The sequence below is a fragment of the Thunnus albacares genome, chromosome 16, assembly GCF_914725855.1.
Source record: "Thunnus albacares chromosome 16, fThuAlb1.1, whole genome shotgun sequence".
Taxonomy (NCBI): domain Eukaryota; kingdom Metazoa; phylum Chordata; class Actinopteri; order Scombriformes; family Scombridae; genus Thunnus; species Thunnus albacares.
This window is the reverse complement of record NC_058121.1, coordinates 12,401,269-12,422,867: the sequence shown is the minus strand read 5'-3', so window position 1 is coordinate 12,422,867 and position 21,599 is coordinate 12,401,269. Positions and strand designations below refer to the sequence as shown.

General features: G+C 40.1%; 1 long non-coding RNA gene across 1 annotated transcript; it reads right to left on the bottom strand.

Annotated features, from left to right (window-relative positions):
* Window positions 1-786: 786 nt before the first annotated feature.
* LOC123000017 lies at window positions 787-10,697 on the bottom strand. The gene is made up of 2 exons (XR_006407871.1): window positions 10,489-10,697; window positions 787-2,396 (listed from the first exon to the last, which is right to left on the bottom strand). It is a non-coding gene; the product is annotated as an uncharacterized LOC123000017 (long non-coding RNA).
* Between the last annotated feature and the right edge of the window lie 10,902 nt (window positions 10,698-21,599).

Sequence of the window (21,599 nt, the reverse complement as noted above, 5' to 3'; positions counted from 1 at the left end):
AAGGTGAGAGGGAGGCAGGTCAAAGATGGGCAGTCTTTCCACTGTTTAAACATGTGCTTCTCAGTAGAGGATTATTCTGCTGTTGCTAATGCATCCATTTCTTGTGTGTCATTTTTAGAGAATCCCCTTTTTCATTTCGAAAGGAAAAAATTTCTTATCCTTTTTTTGTTTGTTTGTTCAGTTCTTTTTTTTGGAGAGGTCTTAGTGCTTCTCAAAAATGGCACTCTTTGCCAACACAACAATCAATTCCTAAAACCAAAAAAACAACAAAAAACAATGCCTCTCCCTTCCTGTCAGAGGGATATTCAGCTCTGAGACATCGAAGAATACAGCTCCGCCCTGGCTCTCTCACAGAGCTTGATAGCATTTCATCTTCATTTATTTATCCGACAGATGCTATTCCGTTCAATCTCCAAAATAACAAAAACAACATCCCTGCCAGACCATTTTAATGCATACATAATAAGACATTATTGGAATATTGTTTATTGTCAATTCTGAGCTTCTGCCTAGACTCCTGTTGAGGATGTATTGCTTTTTCTAAAATACAGTGCTTTTGTTACCTGTCTCCAATTTAGGAAAGTTACTGAATTTGAGAGGAAGAAAGATTCTTCCTCTACCTTCTCATTATGTTTCAGTGAGTGCCTGCAGAAGACAGCACCTTATGAGGGTGTCAGGGGGGATGAGTGGGGGCACTGAGCCCTGTGCATGTGTTTGGTGTTCTAAACGTTCTAAAAATATTCACAAAAACTGAATATGAAATGAGTGAAATGCTTGTTTTTTGAAGAAGAAGAAGAAGAAGAAGAGAGAGTGTGTAGGCAGAGCATGTACAGGTTTGATGGAAATTATGCCTGTGAACAGTATGTGTGTGGGTTCTGGGGTTTGTCACTTAATGAATGTCAGTCTTATCGGTAAACATGCTGTATTTATTCCACTGGATTACTGTCACTAATTGATGTTATATAGTATCTGTAGTTCACATGATTTCCAGGATCTGCCAAACACCTACACCGGTTCTCATAGATCCTTGGACTCATATTAGAGTAAGGATTCATGAGCATTTGCAACTGTCTCTGAGACTGCTTTTTATGAGAAATCCACAAATATCTCTGAAGTTCCATTTAATCCAGAATGTGCCGAAAGGATACACTGAGTACTTGTGTTGTGACTGTTGTTTTGTCTCACAATGTCCCTGCAAGCCATCCGCTGCTATTTATTCGCTCTGCTCCTCCTTGAACAGACTCATTCATTCTTCTGATTTAAAGCATCACAGACCCATTCTTTAAATTTGCTTCTGCTGTACACCTCCCCTCTTATCCTTTAATGGAACCACAAACTGACACAGACTATTTCCTGTTTTTGCTTCTTTTTTTTCCCTTTTCACTCTACTATGGAAATAAATCATGAAATGAAATAAACATTTAACAGGAACACCTTTTTAGGATGTAAATCGCAGTGTATGGGTCAATCACACCACCTAAGCAGAGCAGCTTGGTGATAACGTGTTTGGAGGCAGCTGAACAGCAAAAATGACTGACAATATTCAAGTAATATATGCAGTATCCTGTCATTCATGCCCAAAGGTGAGGATTATACAATACTTTTAGCTTGGTCCTCAGTATTCATTACAAATATATATTCTATAGATGCAGCTGCACATGCCCTGTATAGAGAGTCTTATAAAGAAGACAGCAGACTGTGTGCAGATTACAATAACTACTACATAATAATTACTACAACAAAGATGAATATAACCTTGTGTTGGTCCAAAGAGCACAGTGCTATGAAATACTGGAATCCTTGTCAATCAGGATTTAGCATACAAAATATTAGGAACACATGGAATAGAATGATCTGCTGAATTAAGATTTAAAAAAATAATAAAATAACTTACTGATTTCAGTGATTAAAACTGCTTCATATTAATCAAAAGGATGAGTCAGGTTAGGGAAGAATCTTAGATCCAGCCCTCCTATGGCTACAGAGCCATAGGAGGGCTGGCAGTTGGGTGGAGGGGCTTACATTAATACCAATTGGATACACATTATGATATTGCATTTTTACAGGCAATATTGATTTTCAACATGTGCTACGCTGTTTTATAGGCTCTGGATCATTGTCTTTTTCAGATAGTGAATTTAAATCATTAGATGTCCATGACAGTGCCACAGCATGATGACTGCACAGAGATGAGAACAAAATACCAGAGCAGCACCCAGAAATTTACTGCCAAGCTTCCTAAACATCTACAGAGAAACGCAAATCCTGTCAGCTGTATAGATTGTATTACCTTATTGTTAGCAATGGGAATAGCACCTCACTGAATCAACAACGCCAAGTGCCCCCAGCGGCTCCCACATCCCTGGCAGCCTCAGAATCAGCACCTTGGACAGCAGCTGTGACACACAGGTGCAGAATGTTATAAAAGATCCACCGGAGCTGTTCAGGAGAGCAGGTGCGAGGTGGAATAGACTGTAGACTGATACAAACATTGTCACATCAATCTAGCCACGCCATGGCTGGAAAGTAAAATCCCAAGGGAAACAAGTGGGTCCACATCATCTTTAAAAAATAAGTTCTTATATCCACAAACAAACTTTAATCAGTTGCGCATTAGAAATGATAAATAGCTGTGTGCTTTCAGGTATGAATGATAAATATATGTAGGTTCCCTTACTATTTAAGTTGTAGCCTGCTCTGCATCTATGTGACTGCTGGTGCTGCTTGCATATCATTGAGAAACATCATTTGTAAGTTTCTTGACTTTTGCAACATGTTTCAGTGCAGACACATTTTATGTCTCTGGTCAAATATACATAGCTGCCAATTAAATTCTGCTTAATTCAGCCACATAATTGCATTATGTTGGTATAGTCAGATAGGAAAAGCAATTACCCTACTGGATTATTGTGACACATGAATATAGACTTTGAGTTGAATATGAAAACATCTAAACTTTAGAGAATTGCTCCTAAATTGAACATTAAACCATAAACTACAGATTGTTACATTGAGGACTGGGTGCTACAGAGAAACCACCATGTAACTGTGTTAGAACATCAACCTCCTGAACAGATGGTGCTCCACGACCTTTCATGTTTACGAAATAATTAAAAAAAGAGGATATTACATGATACAGACACTTAAAAGTGCAAGCAGACAGTACAAGTCCAACCGTGGTCAGTAGAGTCCATCACACTACATTCAAAAATAGATATTTTATATTCTCTGGCCATGGTTCAACAATAAGGCTTGCCTGATTGCCCAGGGCAAGTAAAAAGCCACGTCAGGCTAGTAAATCTAGCAACTCTCTTACCCTTTTGGGCAAAAAAGTTGAGTAAAAACTTAATAAAATAAAAAATGTTTAAATATTTTTTTTCGATCATCATCGTGTCATAAATTATATTCTCATTCTCTGGCACAAAGCATAGCCCCCTCCCCTTGCACGTGTCGGAGAATATTGGCACATGCCGTTGGCCAATCAAGAATTGAGTAGGCTAGTAGTGTGATGCATGAAACAAACATTCCTCAGGATTTTGGGAGCACTGTCAAATAGAGGAATCAGTGGAGCATGTAATTTTTCATGTCATAAATACTCTCAAGAACGAGAAACATTAAAGAGGGAAATCAGGAAACTTGAAATGGAAGAAATGATTCTAAAAAATGTATTTGCCATCGGGTTAGGGAGTCTTCCATTATTAGAAAGAAACTGGGCTCATATAAAGAATTTAGTGTTCAGTGAATTATAGGGGATGGGTCATACAATTTTCGATAAACAAGAATGTTTGTTGCTTCGCATCTATGACACTGTGTCCTTGTTCTGTTTCATTTACTTAAATAAAGATCAAACATTACAATTAACTTTGTTGTTTCTTTGATGTTATTTAATAACCGCTAATAAAACAATTTGTATAAAGGCAAGTAAAAACTGACTTTGGCAATTGCCCAACTGGGCAAGTGAAAAAAACATTAACATTGAACCCTGCTGGCTATACGGTATTTATTCTTATCCATTGCCTCATATCATGGAACAGTTTGCTAAGAATCCACACACAGTCCACATCTTGCAAAGGCTCATTAAATGTTCCTCTGCTTTACTTTGCATAACTGTGAGATGGATGAGTGGAGCAATTTAAAGTCAGCAAGGCACACTCACAAGAAAACAATATTTTTTTTAACTTTCTATATTAGATATTATTATCTAAATTAAGCCAGGCAGTCTTCTTCTGCTTTGAAGACTGAATTGTGTCCAGCAAGCATTTGGTCTTTCAATACGCATGATATTTTGAACATGAACTCTGCCCTTTGGAACATTTACCATTCGTCTTCTGTGCAGTTCTATTAGCTTGGGCAGTCTCCATTGGGCGCTCATTCATCATAGAGAGGTAAAGCTATTTTCACAGCTGCACAGACAATCCCACAAGTCACACATACAAAGAGCCACAAATGATTTATATTCATCACGTTCAGTCTGGGCACCCCTTGTCAATTTACTTAATAGATTCCAATTTCAGCCATATCATTTGCATGTTCTGGGCTCACTGTGTGCTTAAGGAAAATCCAGCAATGAAGAAACTGCTTTTGACTTTGCTCCAGGGCGGAACTCCAGTTGAATACGGACAGAGAAGTGAACAGCTGTGGTCCGACTTAATACCATGTACTGTATGTTTCAGTAGCATGCACCAGCAGCCCATCTTTTCAGAGGGCAGGAGTGAGGTCGTCAAAACATCCACCAGAGCCAATGGGGGATTATCCAAGCAGCCAACATCTGCTAAGCTGGTCTACTGGCCAACAGAACTTTAATGCATTATTTGCAGTCTTAGTCATCCCACAAGCAGCTAGAGGCAGTGCCCTTCTGAGATTCAATAATATCCAGCCTTTGTCCTGGGGGGATCATAACAATGACCGAGCTGATATATGCAGACTCTGCATTTCTCATGCAGACTGTGTGAATACAATCTGAAAAAAATGTTTATTGCTGTAACACATAAACCACACACCCAATTAATTTCCTCATCAGCTGGTGGGCCTCTGCCTTTATTCTGGGTGCCCTTAATTTCCTCTTACATCAAATCACCCTTTCCATTATGCGTTTTTTTTTTTTTTTTTTTTTTTTTTTACAGACACATTATAGCATAAACCTCTCATTTGAATAACTGCAAATTATGTGCATATTGTTTTTCATGCACTGCCTATTCATTTTTATCTTAACTTTTGCTTATTTTTGGACATCTTATATCAGTGATCATGTGGACAAAAGCATATAACAAGTGTTTGAGGGAGGTGTTTTTGAGTAATTTTTTTATTACTCTTGATTATTATTAATTTATATTAATTTTGTCATTTGACAATTAGTCAAATGATCTAGTTTTCAATCAGCTCAGGTAGGCAATCTGTTTTGTTCTTAACAGTCACAGCACCGACTGGGTTTCTGTTCTTTCCAACATGAAGGATATACATGCTCTTAATGTCACTAATAGATCTCAAGTCTCTGTGGATGAATTGAATAGTTGTATTTAAAATTCATGTTTCGGTAATTGGAAGGTTGCTTCACAATTCCTGCCTCAGTCCTGTGTTTCCCTACCTGTTGCCACTTCCCCCGTGGCTCTCTCCCTCTCTTTCCCTGTGTGTGTGATTGGAGACAGGTGTGCTGGAGTCAGAGTAGAACCCCACCAGCTGCAACCCGTTCCATAATCAAGACTTCTACTTGTACTCAGCCCTGCCAAATCCACACTGCCAGATCATAGCCTTTGCTCGTCCCGTCTGTGCTGTCTTTGGTCCCTTTCTCCCTCAGTCCCGTCTGCCCTGGCTCTGATCCCTTTCTCTTGTTCCCTCCAGTCCCGTCTGCTCTGGCTGCAGTCCCCGTCTCCTGTCCCTTGTCTCTTCAGCCCAACTTCCCTGCCCTGGACCCCCCGCTCAACTCAGCTTCCACGGATTCTGCTCCAGACCTGCTCCCCTTGCCCCAGCCTCAGCTCCTGGTTCCCAGCTACCAGCCTGAGCCCTAGTTTTCCAGATACCAGTACTAGTTTCTCCCAGCCTGTCCCTGTCTCCTTGCCTCTGTGTGTCTGCACTTGGGTTCACCAGCACCACCCCCACGTAACAGGTTTCTTAGCTGCACTAAAAAGCTTTGGCTAATAAATGAAACCAAGAGATAACATCTGTGAGTTTTGACAAAACTAATCTCTGTCACACAAAGGTCACTTGCGCTCTCATTGTGTGCAGGTATCATGTTATTTAAAGTAATGGCAACACATTTCTGTTCACTGTTGCTGGACTGCAAAGAGATTTTTAATTATATGTAGCAACTGCATGCAGTATAGATGATTGTTGGTAGTTGTAATGATTGCCTCAATTTACAATACTCGAGCACTGCACTCAATTTAAGCACATTACTGTTCATCACAGAGAAAAGAAAGCCATTTTCTTCCACCACCCCCCAGAAAAGTCACTGTGCGATTGTACTGACTGGCTTCCTGTAAAATCCATTGCTGTTGTCAATACCTCTGGTGTTCCCTCCATCTTCCACACTGCCATTGCCATTGATCAGTGTCAACAAGACTGATATGAACGACAGAGGGGGGGGATACAAAGCTGTTGTGCTACGGTGAATACTGAGAGTGATTGTGTGTCACAGGGAAAAGAGTGAGTGTGAGGCTGTGCACAAGCCACCACCATCCATGATGTCTTTATGTATACTCTTGTCATGAACTGTTACTATACTGTATCAAATTCTGCAGGCCTATATGGATGGGATGCCATTTATCATGCACTGCACAGGTGCACAACACTTCACAGGTAGAGGCTAGGTTCGATGACCTTGGAGTAGGTTAATAGAGATATATCCTGAATCAATAAATTCCATCTGTTACCTAGGGCTCTGCTCTAAGTCTGTGCACACAGTCCTGTCTGGGCTCTGTATTTAACTCTCTTTCACATAAGAAATTAAGCAAAGATCTTGACACATAGAGGATGAAGGAAACATCAGCTGAGCTGCAGTATGACTTAGTTTTTTGGTTAGTTAAGATTTGTCACTGGTTGTTAGCTGGAAACTATGGTCGCTAAATACCCAACTCTTAAATCCAATTGATTATATTTGTTAACATTGTTAGTTCCCCCCAAAAAGCTGTAAGGAAGTCTATTAGTAGAATTGAATTCTGCTTAAAACTGTCAAACGTTTAGAATAGGTACCGATTTTCTTTTAACAGGGACAAATGGAGCATTTTTAAAGGACTACAAGTTTATGTTTCAGACTTCTTGCAAAGGTTTGAAATTTATGTGACATACATGAGATCCATAATGGCAAATATTTTGACAGCATATTTGCTCCAACACACAAGAATTAAATTAGTTCAAGTTTTGATTCTTTAACCACTATAATGCCTGCATTGTTTTGTGTATGTGTGTGTGTGTGTGTGTTTTCAATTAAACTAAAAGGCTTTTGATTAGGATATTGAACAAAATTGGGACCACTGAGAATTGGGGGTGTAACAGTACACAAAATTCACAGTTCGGTATGTACCTCGGTTTTGGGGTCACAGTTCGCTATGATTTCAGTGCAGCAGGAAAAAAAAGAAAGGAAGAAAATAAATTTTGGTCCTTCATTTTGAAAAATGTAAACAATGGCTCATTGGCCGTAACTATTAGTAAAACAGTTTAGTTTTTGCTGCAGTGGAAAAAGAAAACAACCCTTCTGTTTCCTGCATGCTGCATGCTGTTTCCGGCGGAGTGAAAAGCCGACCATCACAGAGAGGGGAGGGGGACGAGGAGATGTGATATTGTTTAAATTCAGTGATAACTGCGCATCTTTTAATAATAATGACGGCAGCTACACTACATAAGTGTGGGTAACCAGGGTAACTTGGCTAAGCCAGTGAACATACATCCATGACCATGCCACAACTAAGTGGTATGCTGCCAAAATATTCTGGGTGGAGCTCAAGCCCTACAATTATTGTCCCCGTCAGAGTATGTAAATTATTAAACTATTTTGACAATAACTGTCTGGGTCAGGGAGCATACTGAACTGAGGAAAATCGCGCACTGAACCAAACATCCTGTGCCAAACGGTTCGGGATGAATACACAAACCGTTACACCCCTACTTAAAGTATTTTGTCCTTAAATGATTTATGATGCAAGCTCTCTGTGCTCAAGAAAGAAAGATGCTGTGCTCTTTTTTTTTTCCAATGCTGTGCTTCAGATTTACATCATAATAAATATGAGCCTCAATGAGCCTGAGATAGTATCATTAAACCGCGGATGGTGGTCACATTCCACAAGGTTTCTCATCTCATTTGATTCTGGGAGGTGGATAGGCATGTTTGACAGTTTGACAAAACAATCACTCAGATGTCTATGCTCTCCAAATCATGTTTAATGTTTGGGTTTTTTGCAGTTCATTTTTGTGTAACGTCTCCTGATCCACTAATCCATCATACAGTTTTGCAGTAAACAACAGCAGTGACATGTCACAAAGAAATGAGATCTCTCCATTTGAAATTTATGTGTGCTGTCTGTGTGTGTCTGCACAAAGTGTTTATATTCATATTAGTCATCTTGCTCGAATTTAACAAGACTGGACAGGTATACATTACTTTGTGAAAGAAGCTTGTTTGAAGACTTTTTTAGCATGTAATTAAGCCAGCTAGCCTTCTGAGAAAGAGAATAGAGATTGTGTGGCCATGCATGATAAGTGGGCCTGCCTCCCTAGTTTCTTTCCCCCTGCCTAAATCAGTGATGCCAGATGCCAAAGCTGACAGCTCAGTTAACATGGTAATCATGAGATCAATGAGCGCTAAATGATCCAATGAAAGACATGTCCATCATTTTAGCATGACTCTGCAGGGAAAAGCCTGCCATGTGATTTGTATCAGTGCTTTACTCTGAATTTTTAACTTTTGTTTGTTTATAGACACAGTCCACTGCCTGACAATGGAAACACTCCTGCATATTGATCAATTATGCTTTGACATTAAAAATCCAGATGAGAATTGTTAAATATGCCTCATGCAATACATGCACAAGAAGTTGTCATGGTTTATACCTTACTTACATCTCCCCATCTTTTGTCACTGAATGCACTTGGTCAGTTCGCCACAGGCCTCAGTCTGAGTCATGAATTAGTTTTTGTCGTCCATTATTCAAAAAGGAACGACTGGATAGAAATACCATGCAAAGGCTGAGATATGCTAGTACACCATCATGACTTTGAAACATAGAGTTTGCTGAGAGGAGTGCTCTGATGAAACCGTGTCCCTGAATGTCCATGTCCAATTACTAATCCTGGAATGGTCTCCTATTCCACTAGGGAAAACAGATCCAACATGGCTGCCCTGATCCCATTTGATGTAACAGTATGCTTGAGTTGTCCATGATCACAGAGACCCAGCAGGCCACTAGGGGGAAGGAGGAAGACCTGAAGTGACAGGGGAGAGAGCATGACTCTAACCCACTTCAACACTCTTCTCACACTCACGCTATTTGACATGGACTCCCTGCCAGAACAGATAACATTTACTACAGAGCAGTGAACAACCCAGCACAGATGGACCAGAGTCCGATACAAACACTCACACTGCAAATGACCTCTTTTCCCCACTCTGGATATTCAAATCTAGTCACATGGACAACTTGCTGGAAAAAAAAACAACAGAAACATGCTTAATTAGTCCTCCCCTGTTATTAAGGACTCTCAACTGACCAGGCCATCAAAATAACCATTTACAAGTTGGCGTCAATAGGCTGTATAATACCTAACTAACTACCATTTTGTGCAAATGTATAAAAATAGCTGTGGTATACACTGTGCTGAAAGCTGGTGATGTGCATCTTATCATTTACATGGTATTACGGCACTAACCAGATAATGACTCATTCAACATAATGGGAAGCAAATTTAGATTACCCACCAGCTAATGACATCTTTTGACCTAATGTGATTTTCTCTCTTTCAACCCAATGCAGCAGTTTGATATGGGCAATCAGAGTAGGGTAATTCTCTGTCCGTGTTTGGCAACAACACCCTTCACTGAAACACAAAATTGCTTTGCGGAGCTTTTTCTCTTCCAAAGTGAGGTCCTTCTGTCTTTCTGGAAAGAAGAAAAGCTCTAGTGCTGTCGATACCATTAAAAGTTAATTCGGTGTGTTTATTGTGTCTTTGGATGATGAATCTGAACATCATTAATAGGATGGTCCTGTGTGTGTGTGTGTGTGGGGACAAGCAGACATATGGCTGCCAGTACCCCGGACCGCCAGACTCATAAATCACCAGTGACAACAGATAATGAATGCAGGCCTATCAGAGAAGATTGGTTTGCCCATCTCTGTATCAGCTCTGTGAAGTGATGATAGAATATACAGTATATTCACAAGAAAATTTGTGTTCAACATGAACTACACAGGCCAATGTCTGAGTATGAATAAGTTAAGACCAGGACGAAAGGATTATTCATCTACAGTCATCTACAACTATGAATTAAAACTCACTTACTGTCATGGCTCCAGCCGAGCCTGTAGTTATTTCCCTCGAGTTTCCCTTTTCCCCTGTGTCTCCAGCTTTCCCCTGTCTGTCTTTTTCCTTGTGTGTGTGTGGGTGTGACTTCCTTCCTTGGCACTCACTGGCTCCCTCCTGATTGCAGCTCATTCACCTCACCTGCCCAGCCTGCACATCTGCCTTCCGTCAACTCAACAGTACATCTACTCTGGTTCCCCATTCACTCGTTATTGTTGTTTGTTGTTTCAACTACAGTGGTAGTCTCTCGCTCTCGGCTGCCTCGCAATAACATATTCAGAGTTATTCTTCGTGTTGTTTGCATTACCTGTACTCACCACGTTTCCTTGTGCTTCCAGAATCACTATCCTTCGGTCCCAATGCCTGCCTGCCTTGCCAGCTTGCTCACTAAACCTCCGAGCCTATCCTCAGCCAGCCACACTCACTCCCTTGTCCACCCGTCCTACTCAGCCCAACTCTACTAACCAACATACAACTCAACTCTGCCATTTGCCATCACATCCCAACCTCCTGCTTTCCTCATTCTCCTTTATTCCTACAATAAATCCCTTTTATGTTAATTCAATTGTCTGTATCTGTGTTTGGGTCCATCTTTACTGATTATAACACTTGTTTATTTTTATATTCAAATTGAAATTGTGGGGGGAAAAAATGTATATTTTGGTAGAAATTAAGCTGTGAGAGGTTTACCCTGTGTACCACTTGGCGCATTTTGCTACCTTGCCTTTATTACTGTTCCTCATCAACACACCTGGGCCCCACAGCTAGACAGATGGAAAGTAGATGAGGCCTGTCTTTAGTCTGGGGACTAAGCCAGGTGTTCAAAACTTACTTCAGGAATATATTGGTACGATCAAGTCCCAGAAGACATTAGTAAGGGCCTTTGGCAGAGCCTTAGAGGCTTCAGTGTCTGGTTGGTGAGCCTGAATATCATTTCAAAGCTTTGAGGCAATAATCATAGGAAAATTAGTCTTGAAAATCAGGCTAATACTAAACTAGAAGTTGTCATATACTGTTAAGAAAGCTGACACATTAAGGGAGGAATGTTGGTGAAGTTCATGCAGTAGTTAATGAGACACTTGAAGAGTTTACCTTCAGTCAAATCACTTGCACTAAGACTTGTCTGTAATGACTTTGCAAATGAAGGAGTGGCAGAAGAAGTTTGTGCTATTGGACTTCACCTATCTGTCTTCATCTTCAGAAAGAAAGTTCCATTCCATTCAATGTCAATCTTTCAACCTGAGTAGACGAGTTATCTCCTTCTCATTCCTTTATGCCCACACACACTCACATGCAGATGCACACACAAGCACACACAATTTCTCTTGAAATCCCTACCTAAATTATACTGCAGCTCTGGGGGGCTGTGAAACTGCCAAATTGATGGGAGGGCAGAAGGGGATTGTGGGTAATTTCATGTCACATTTCCAGCAGACTGATGTCTCTTTGGACAGATAATAGCCTACAGCACACAGTGACAGAAAAGGCAAAGTCATAGCGCACCCTCTCTTCAAATACTTTACTTTCTCCCACATTTCCAGAAATGGTTTTGTGATTTTTTTTCTGCTGGGGTATTTGCAATTTTTCCACATTTAAAATTTTTTTGCATAGGCATGTGAAAATTGCTTGTGTCTCTAAATATTGAAACCATTGCCTCCCTAGTCTCATTGCCTCCACTGACAATATGTTGCCATTACCATGTGAGAATAGCATGGATAACTTAGACAACGCACTCATCCTTGCACTTGTTTCCACCTCAGTAAAAGGGCTGAATGAAGTCCTCCGTCAATTTCTGTCAACTCTTTGTGTCACCTTAGAAAGACAGTGATGGATTGAAACTTTTGCAGTTAAAATTGTTGCTCTCTTTTTTGTTTTTTGTCTGTAGGGGGAGAAGTTAACTGTGAGTCTCACAGTACATTTTGGTGAAGAACATTCAATCAAGCTAAAATATAAGGCTTTAAAAAAAAAAAAAAACATAATACAGTTGCAATTTAAACCAATCCACTTTCAGATTCTGGGTCGATTTTGGCAACTATTGTCTGTTTTTTGTTCCATATTACAACAAGAAAGTGTTTTGAATGCACTATACCTCTGATTTGCAACTCTGACTGCCTGCTTCTTCTCAAGTGATTTTTTTCCACACAAAAACAGACCAAAACCAATACTGATTTTCAGCCAAACAACACCTGTAGTTACAGAATACAACACCAAAGTTGACTTCTTGGGAATCAATTCAGTGGGCCCAACAAAAGCAAGGAATGATTACCATTCAGAGTTTCCAAGTCTGTAGTCTGATGGCGGTATGTACCAGATGAAAGAGCAGTGGCATTCTGTGCAAAGCCAGCAGTAAAGAGACTGAAAAGTTTGGACTAATTAAAAATAATGAACTCTGTGGGTTGTTCCTCTACCAGCCATCTCAGTTGCTGATATCATGAACCCCATCAAAGTTTAACTTCCCTTAATTTCAAATTTCAGTTAACCACTGAGATTCATCAGCCTCCAGAAAAAACACATAAATCATGTTTATCGGCAGCTCCCCGACAGATTTTGCAGAGAGGTAGGTTGGTGGTGGTCATTTGGTCCATGTTAAAAATAAGGAAATGTACCACTACGCTGTCTTAGTTTCCTCAATTTCCTTTGTGGCTTGATTAACCAATTCCAACTCACTGTGCACACAAATAACAAGCCTAAATGTGAAATTTTTTACTGATTACACCTAATATGTTTCTGTCTCATGGAGGAAGCAGCAGACGCATTATCTTTTTCAGCATGGCATGAAAAACGAAAGGTCGTCCCACTTGCATACAGCTATCACCAAGTACTAATACGTTAAAAAAATCTTACCATTGTGTGAGAAAGGGACACACATAACACTGAAGTCTGTCATTGAATATCAATCACTGATATGGAATAGCTGCATATAAATGTAATTTGTACAAAGGGGAGTTGCATCACCTTTACACACTTAATCAATTCCTGTCTTGCCCTTTTGTCTCTGCACAAAACTTCTTTATTTTCAAACTCCGCCATCCCCTATACACCCTTCTCCCTCTTCTACCCTCTTATTCTCAGTCCCTTTCCCTGTTTTTTTTTAGCAAATTGCTCAGGTAAAACAGCAAAGTTTGTGATCTAATCTGGACCCTCTGCTGCCAGACAATGAATCTCATTCTCTATTCTCCCACCCTCATGTTTACTCTCATCCTGTGCCTTTACCCATCCCGTACTCTTACATTATTGGGCAGCATGGTGACTCAAATGGTTAGCACTGTTGCCTCACAGCAAGAATGTCCTGGGTTGGAAAAGACAAAGTTGGAAAACAGGCTATGATGAGCCCTGCTAACCCGACGTGTCAGTCATAAAAAGGTAGAATATCAAGTTATAACTGTCAAGTCTGTGGAGATGTGTGTGGTTATTCTGTTATTGACTGGTGTCGTTTTCAGCTGATTTAATGAAAGTAAACACAGTGAATGGCTTTGTGTAATGGCATTGCACTCTGGAGCGGCACTTCTCAGAGGCTGCGGCAACATATCAGTCCTGCTGCCTTCAGATGCTGCAGGGATTTAATGAACTGAAAGACAAGCATTTGATACAGTATAAAGCAGCTGTGACAACAGATACTGTAAGAATCATCCACATTCATTTACAAATCAATACAGATGCTTTAAACACATTAAACGTTATTTTCTGTGCCAATTTTGGTTAGTAAGTGTTTAATTGAAATTAATTATTTATATGTCAAGAATTAATCTGTTATTGCACTACATTTACAGCAAGTATTTAGTTTGCTCTTGTTGATAAAATCACCAACTGGCAGTGCAATGACTTTGCTTCAGAAACAGATGTGGTTCTGAGACATCTATGACCCGTTTTCCACAAAAACACCAACAACTCGCTTTGCGCTGCCTATTTGCACATCTTCTCCCGGCAGTTCACCGCGCATGCAGCGTTGGGCACCACAATACCACACGGACAGGCAAAGCAAATTTCAAGGTCAGGAAAATACCAAACTGTCCGTGTGCTGCTTGCGCTCACGAAAAATAGGGCCCAATTTTGTATTTGGTGGTCAAATTATTGAAACTAGCCTGGCAGGCTTAATAGGCTACTTACAGTCCTCTGTGTTCTGATTATGATTTGATTTAAAAGGTCCAACATCTTAGAGTAGGCTTAAACATTATCGCTGTGACCGTAATACCTGGCTTAGACATTACAACTTATTACCATAACAGCTGAAAGTGGGGGGACAAAAAGTGTCATTGTCCTGCCTATTCCAGCGCGAGTGTCCTGGGTTCAAATCCCGGCCGTCCTAAGTCCTTTCTGTGAAGAGTTTTCATGTTCTCCCCGTGTTTGTGTGGGTTTCCGCCAGGTGCTCTGGTTTCCTCTCTCCATCAAAGACATGTATGTTAGGGTTAATACTCCTGTCAGCACCCCTGACCAAGGCACTGGCAAAAGAACTAGAGTTGGTCCCCAGGTGCTGCACTGCTGCTGCCCACTGCTCCTAGTGTGTGTCTACAGAATGGGTCAAATGCAGAGTATCAATTTCTCCACGGGGATCAATAAAGTACTTCCTCTTCTTCCTCTTCACTATTTCTCTCGTCTCATCAGTCTCATCGCTCTCTTCCCTCATCCCCTATACTTTCACCATCTCACACTTTCCCATCAGGCAATTCTCTTTTTGTTTGGTGTATACTTTATACCACTGCATTACAAGCTTACAGGGGACATATCATACTTTTTGTGATTTTCTGTTATTTCTATACTGTTATGATGTCAGATGTCTGTTAAACATTGTCAAAGGTACCAAATTTGTTCCAAAAATGCTCCCTGAAAGACAAAAACCCAGGCTTCAGCCAGCTCTGAACGCTTCATTTGAAATGTTACCTCTACTTCCTCATCGTAATGATGTGAGATTGTTGGTGCATGCCCACAAACAGCCATCCAATCCGTGGGAATTTATTACTAAGGTTGTTCTATGGGTTGTTGGCATTGTCCACTCGCACATTTCTGATCAGATTCTGGCTCGAACATGTGCAGATGTATTTGAGAAGTTTCCATTTTGAGTAAAGAATGAGAAAAAGAAGTGAAATCCTACTACTGCTGTTTGTTTACGAAGGGGGGGGGGGCTTCAAGAGACAGGAGCTAAAACAGCCTGTTTCAGACAGACGCTGAACTGAGAGGCTGTATAAAGGACCAGTATATGATAAATAAATAGTTTTTTGAACTGTAAATTACACAAAGATATACAAGTAGCGCCCTGGAATATTAAAATAGATCTGGAAATGAGCATGATACATCCCCTTTAAAAGCATTTTCCAAATAAACAGATGATTTATAATATCTATTAGTGAGAAGACAGTGAGACTCAGGGAGGAACACAAAATTGTGCTGGGTGCTTCATTGACTGCCAGAGCTGGCGAAACTGCCTCTTTGTTTTGTGTCTGCTCTTAATTTAGTTTGGCATCTTCACGGGTAGAAAATTGGAAAATGTTTGGGTCTTTGCTTCAGTGGACACAGTAAATGGTGCATCCTCACCCACAAGCAGATGCAGTCAAACATGAACTTCACCACCCCTTTCTTCAAACCCCTGCCAACTTACACACACACACACACACACGCACACACACACACAAACACAGTTATTTATATACAACGTTCAAGCACATTTTACCCTCTGGCATCAAAATGGCCATTTTGAGTGCTTGTTTGAGTGCATTTTACTTTTCTCAACGAAAGCCTGGTCTGTGTTTGGAAACCAACCACATCATTTTGATACTCCCTGACAAGAAAAAAACAAATTGACAGTATTCATTTTAGGCATGGTTGTGTTTTCTCAGAAAATTTGCCGTGCACCAAAGTTTTATGGTACGCTATATTTCAAACTTTCAAGGCATAAAACAAAACTTCCTCTCAAAGTGCTTGTCTTTCAACAGCTCTGCTCACCGTGCACTCTTAAAGTTGCACACAACAGAGTAAAACCTCCTCAGCCATATTTTTATGATATATGCTTTTCCAAAAAAAAGAGCAAGTGTTAAGTGGCTACTGAGCATCTATCACTGTGAGGACCCCAAGGTGTTTGGTGGGTCGACTTTGAAAGCCCAGTATAAACTCCAGCCCACGCACTAGTCTGTCAGTACTTTTGGCTCACTAACTCTCACTGACAGCCATCTTCTTGGCCAACTGTGAAGGGTGGCTTTACAGCAGTCATGCTGCCCTGACATGTCCGTCTTGCCACTTGTCATCCACTGCTGCCCAAAATATTCCCCCAAACTCTAACAAGTGCTTCTCCGCTATCAGGAAGGAAGATCCTTGGGCGAAAAGAAAGAGAGAAAGATAAGGAAGTAGAGAGAATTTAATTGTTTATATATGGTCTTTACACTCATGTCATGATGCTGTAAGCAGTCCCTTCAAATTCTCTGCTGTCAGTTGTAAGAACTAGGAGGCAACATAAGTGAGATGTATTTGCAGGACAATGTCACTTGCACACCACTATAAGATGCTGAAGTCTTTATTACCTTGGGCAAGTAAATGACAGCTCCAGAGCCACAAGCTCTTACGCAACAATTCCCAATAACCCTGAGCTTCATTTAATAAACAGTCTTGTGTGGCAGTGCTGAAAATATCCTGCAGGCAACATAGTAAGCTGAATGAATTTCCCAAAGTAATTGTAGTTCTCAAAGAATAACAGAGAGCTGCTCTGGGTAGTAATGGTGGTGGATTGAGTATTAGATATTTAAAATGGATTAAGATATTACTGCTAACTTAAGTTAAGCATTAATTTAAATTAATTCATAACAACAGTCTTCTGTAGTTTCAGGGGGAGGAGTATGGGGATATTATTATAGCTAAATTATTTGCAAATGTGTATGAAGAGTTGTGTACCTGCATCTTGATCCATGTGTGCGTAATCAGATTTGTAAATGTGTAAAAGAATCTCTAAATGCGTACTGAGATTTGTGAATGTCTACAGGAATCTGCAAATGTATACTCAGAATTAGAGGACGACTGATTATTGGCCTGGCTGATTATCGCATCTGATATTCAGCACTTTTACAATTATCAGAATCGTCTATTTTTTTTATCCCATTGTTGATATACACTACTTTGGCTCTGATGCAGCCTGCCTCTCTCTGTCTGTGCTCACTAGGGCTGTAGTGTCCTGGTCGACTGGTTGGTCGATATGCTCTCGTCCGACCAAATTCTCATTGGTCAAATAATCTCTGTGTTACTTTCATAAGGAGAAAAGTGCGACATCAACAGCCTTCCAGGATTAATCCATTATTTCCTGCGGTGGGAGGGACAGACTAACAAATTACCTGAAAACAGGGGTGTATTCACAACTTTAACTTCGCCTAAACTAATGGAGACTGCTGGGTCTAACTGTACTCAATGTTTACTGAGTGTTAACTGAACGTACTGAACATTTACTGAATCAGTGTTTTTCCTATAATTATAATAACAAGAACTCCTCCCAGGCTAAAAAAATATTTTTTAATGTCAAAAATAACGCCAAATATCCATTGATTCAGAAATCAATAGGAAATCGACTAATCGATTAGTTGAAGATTATGTACGATTTCAGTCAACCAAGATTTTCTTTGGTTGACTACAGCCCTAGTGCTCACCAGTCTGTGGTCTCCAGCAATGTCCCGCCCACAGCACTATGTGATTGGTTACACATCATGAGTAATAGCCTTTCAACACTGAAGGCTGTGCATGCTGCTTTGCCACAGACAGCACAGAGAAGCAGGTGCAGACTGGAGCGTGAAATAGCATAAAACAAAAATACTCAAGTAAAGTACAAGTACCTTAAAATTGTACTTAAGTACAGTGCCTGAATAAATGTACTTAGTTACTTTCCACCACTGCATTTAAATAACTGAAACCAACTAAAGGCTTTCCAAAGCTGTTTTGCTGTAATAAATGACGCATAATCTTGCGTTAAAATTGTGAATTCCAAAATTTGACACTAAGATTTTTAGCAGGTTTTCTTCAATAAACCCTGAGTTTCTCTCTGTCTCGTCCCTCTTGCAGAGACAGACATGCTGTTTCATTTCTTCATCAATTCAGTCCGTATCAAAGTGTCTATTGAAGCGCATTCATTAGCGGAGGTTTACTGTCTGTCAGAATAAAAATCCTGGTTGGATTTTAGTTTAGTTACTCAAAGACTTTCTAAAGTTTGAGCTTTTATGTGCATCAGTCATTTCTTTGAACAGCGGTTTTTGCTTTCACATTCAAATATTGAATGAATTCAGCCTCAGCTCAGAATAAACTCTCTGCATGTCCTTTATAAGAGTGGAAGGTTTTGTTTTGTTTTTTATAACACTGTAACTCTGTGCACACAAGACTGCTGTCAGTTTGTTAGAGCAGCTCCTGCACTGAAATGTTTATCGCACATAGCATGCAATCTCAGTTTAAATCTAAAAAATCTGTATGAAGCTTTAGACACGTAGGATCAATGAATAATTATCTCTATCACTCATGATGTGATTGGTTGCACTGATGGAACATCATTCCTATAATATTGGAGATTATATGTCAATATTTCTGAGAGAGCAGGATCGAACAGCATCACTGAATGCTGTCGAGCCAAGATACAAATAGATGTCTAAAATTTTTAAAATCTATCGTATTTTAACCTCAACGCCTTTTCAATTGCAAATCACCAAACACATTATTACTGGATCAAACTGTGAGCTTACAGTCACGTCTCTACGTCTTTGATCTATATATGTTTTAAATCTTTAACTATATTTTTCATCCTCAGTTGCTGCCTCCTGTGTTTTGTCCCCTGTCAGATTAAAGCTGAACAAATATATTTAAAATGTAATGTAGGCTTTACTGATACACAGTCAGATTCCATTTTATCATCAAAAAGGAAATATAAGTCTGCTAAATGATGAATTTAATGGACAAGACTGAATAAAATTTTATTGAGATTTATTGTGTATAAGTGTGCTACACTTTTCCCCGCTCTGACTCAGGCTCTTTTTTTTTTCTTTTTTTTTTTTTAAGATAAATGTGCACCGTCTACATACACATCCATTAATATCTCTACCTCCATGGATGTAAACACTAATGTCATGTTTAAGATATTCTCTTTGTGGCTAATACTATATAATGGATGTGCGCGATCTCAGCTGTGTTTTACTGCTGTGGTTTGCTAGCCTTATTATTGAGCCTGTTTCTGTTAACAGATGTAGCTTATGTGATGTAACATGAGAGTCAGCAGGGAACAAATACGCTATTAGCAACGGGTTGTACAGATCGGTATGTTAGTGACAGCAGCCTGCATGTTAAATTATATTTTCAGTTATTAACCTGCACCACACTGCATGCTGTGTCAGTCACAGTCAGCCAACACATCAGGTGAATGAAAGCAGGGAAAATGACTGTTAGTAAATTATTTAGGATGATGATGGTGGTCGGTAAAACTTACACCAGTTACTTTTGCTATAGTGGTTGTATAAATTTAGGACCTGAAACTTTCAGTTAACTGAGCACTGAAGCTTTTTCTGTGTTGTATTTGGAGTGAGCTACAAGGAGCCACGGTGTGTTTGTCTGCTGTCATCTGATCACATCTGATGATCTGTGTTGAAGAGATTCCTTCATCTCCTACAGTGAGAGCCACCACTATCAGCAATTAAGAATGTTATTCTGACATAGGACACCCCAGAAAAGCTAGTTAAGTTTTGCAGAAGTGACAACATCAATCTCTTGACAAGAAACCTGCAGAATGTTTACTCACGCTGAGTCCAAAACTTGGGGTGTATTCAAGAAAGTAGGTTTGGTGCAAACTCTGAGTTTGTTAACCCTGAGATGACGGAAACTCTGGATTTTCTGTTCCAGAAAGAAAGATTACTTAAAGTCTGGGTGGGTTATCTAATCTAACCTGCTGGCCGGCAGGTTTACTACAACAACCACTGAGTTCCTCTCTATCTCTTCCTGCCGAGCCTGAAGCAGCCGTCAGACACAACGTTTCATTTCCTCATTCATTCAGTCGATATCAAAGTGCATATTGAAGCGCATTAATTAGCAGCGGTTTAATGTATGTCAGAATCAAAATCCTGGTCAGATATCAGTTTCTTACTCAAGGACTATCTTTAACAACGTTACCCCTTTTATGTACATCAGTCATTTCTTTGAACACTGATCACTGTCCTCACATTCAAATATGACACAGCGTGAATTCACACAGATCAGAATCAAATCAAACCTCTGAATGTCCTTCTTCTTTTATAACACTGTGACTCTGTGCATATCTATCAGACAGCTGTCGGGTTGTTGCAGCAGCTCCTGTACTGACATGTTTATAATCTGGTCATCTCTCTCTCGCTGTATTATGAAAAACTCACTTTTTCAGTGCTTGTGCATATGTATTTGGGCCTCTGATCAGCCTACTAACACACAAGATGTGAAATAAGACCACCCAGTCATTTTGGTGTGGGATGGGTTGCTCTGTACTCATGTGATTCAACAAACCATTCAGATTTGATGCCCCTTCTTGTGTCACATGGGGCCAAGCTAGGCTAAACTAAGCTAAGCTAAGGGCAAAGAATTTGCCTATATTGCCGTGCTGGACCAGGGGGCAGAGCCATGCTTGCCAACAAACGGCTGCTGAGCCCCGGTGAGCTCTGCAGGAGAGAGCAGAGCCGAAGAGTCCCGTGTCGTTGCTGCAGCTGCAGCTGCTTCCTTGTCTTCTGGGGGAGTAAACACCCGATTCTGCTCTCATCCAGAGCAGTTTACCAGCGGGAGGAGTTTGTTTTTTAAACTTTTGGGATTAAGTGGATTTATCTTCAAACTGGCTTCTCAGCCTAGCTGGAGCTAACACCGGAGTCACACACCATTTCAGCTGCTGTCATCAATATTAAACATCTTAAATGCCGGTGACTAAATATGATTTTAATGTTACACAGTATGTAGATATCTATGTGTATAACAATAATGTCGATGCTGTACTTATGTCTATAGATTACATTATTTTGAGTGTGGACAGACCTGACAAAGGATGAATTCAGGCTTTTTATAAATCGACATCATGATGTAGTTATTTTGGCATCCTTTTGATCCGTTTATTGCAATTAAATCACAGCAAA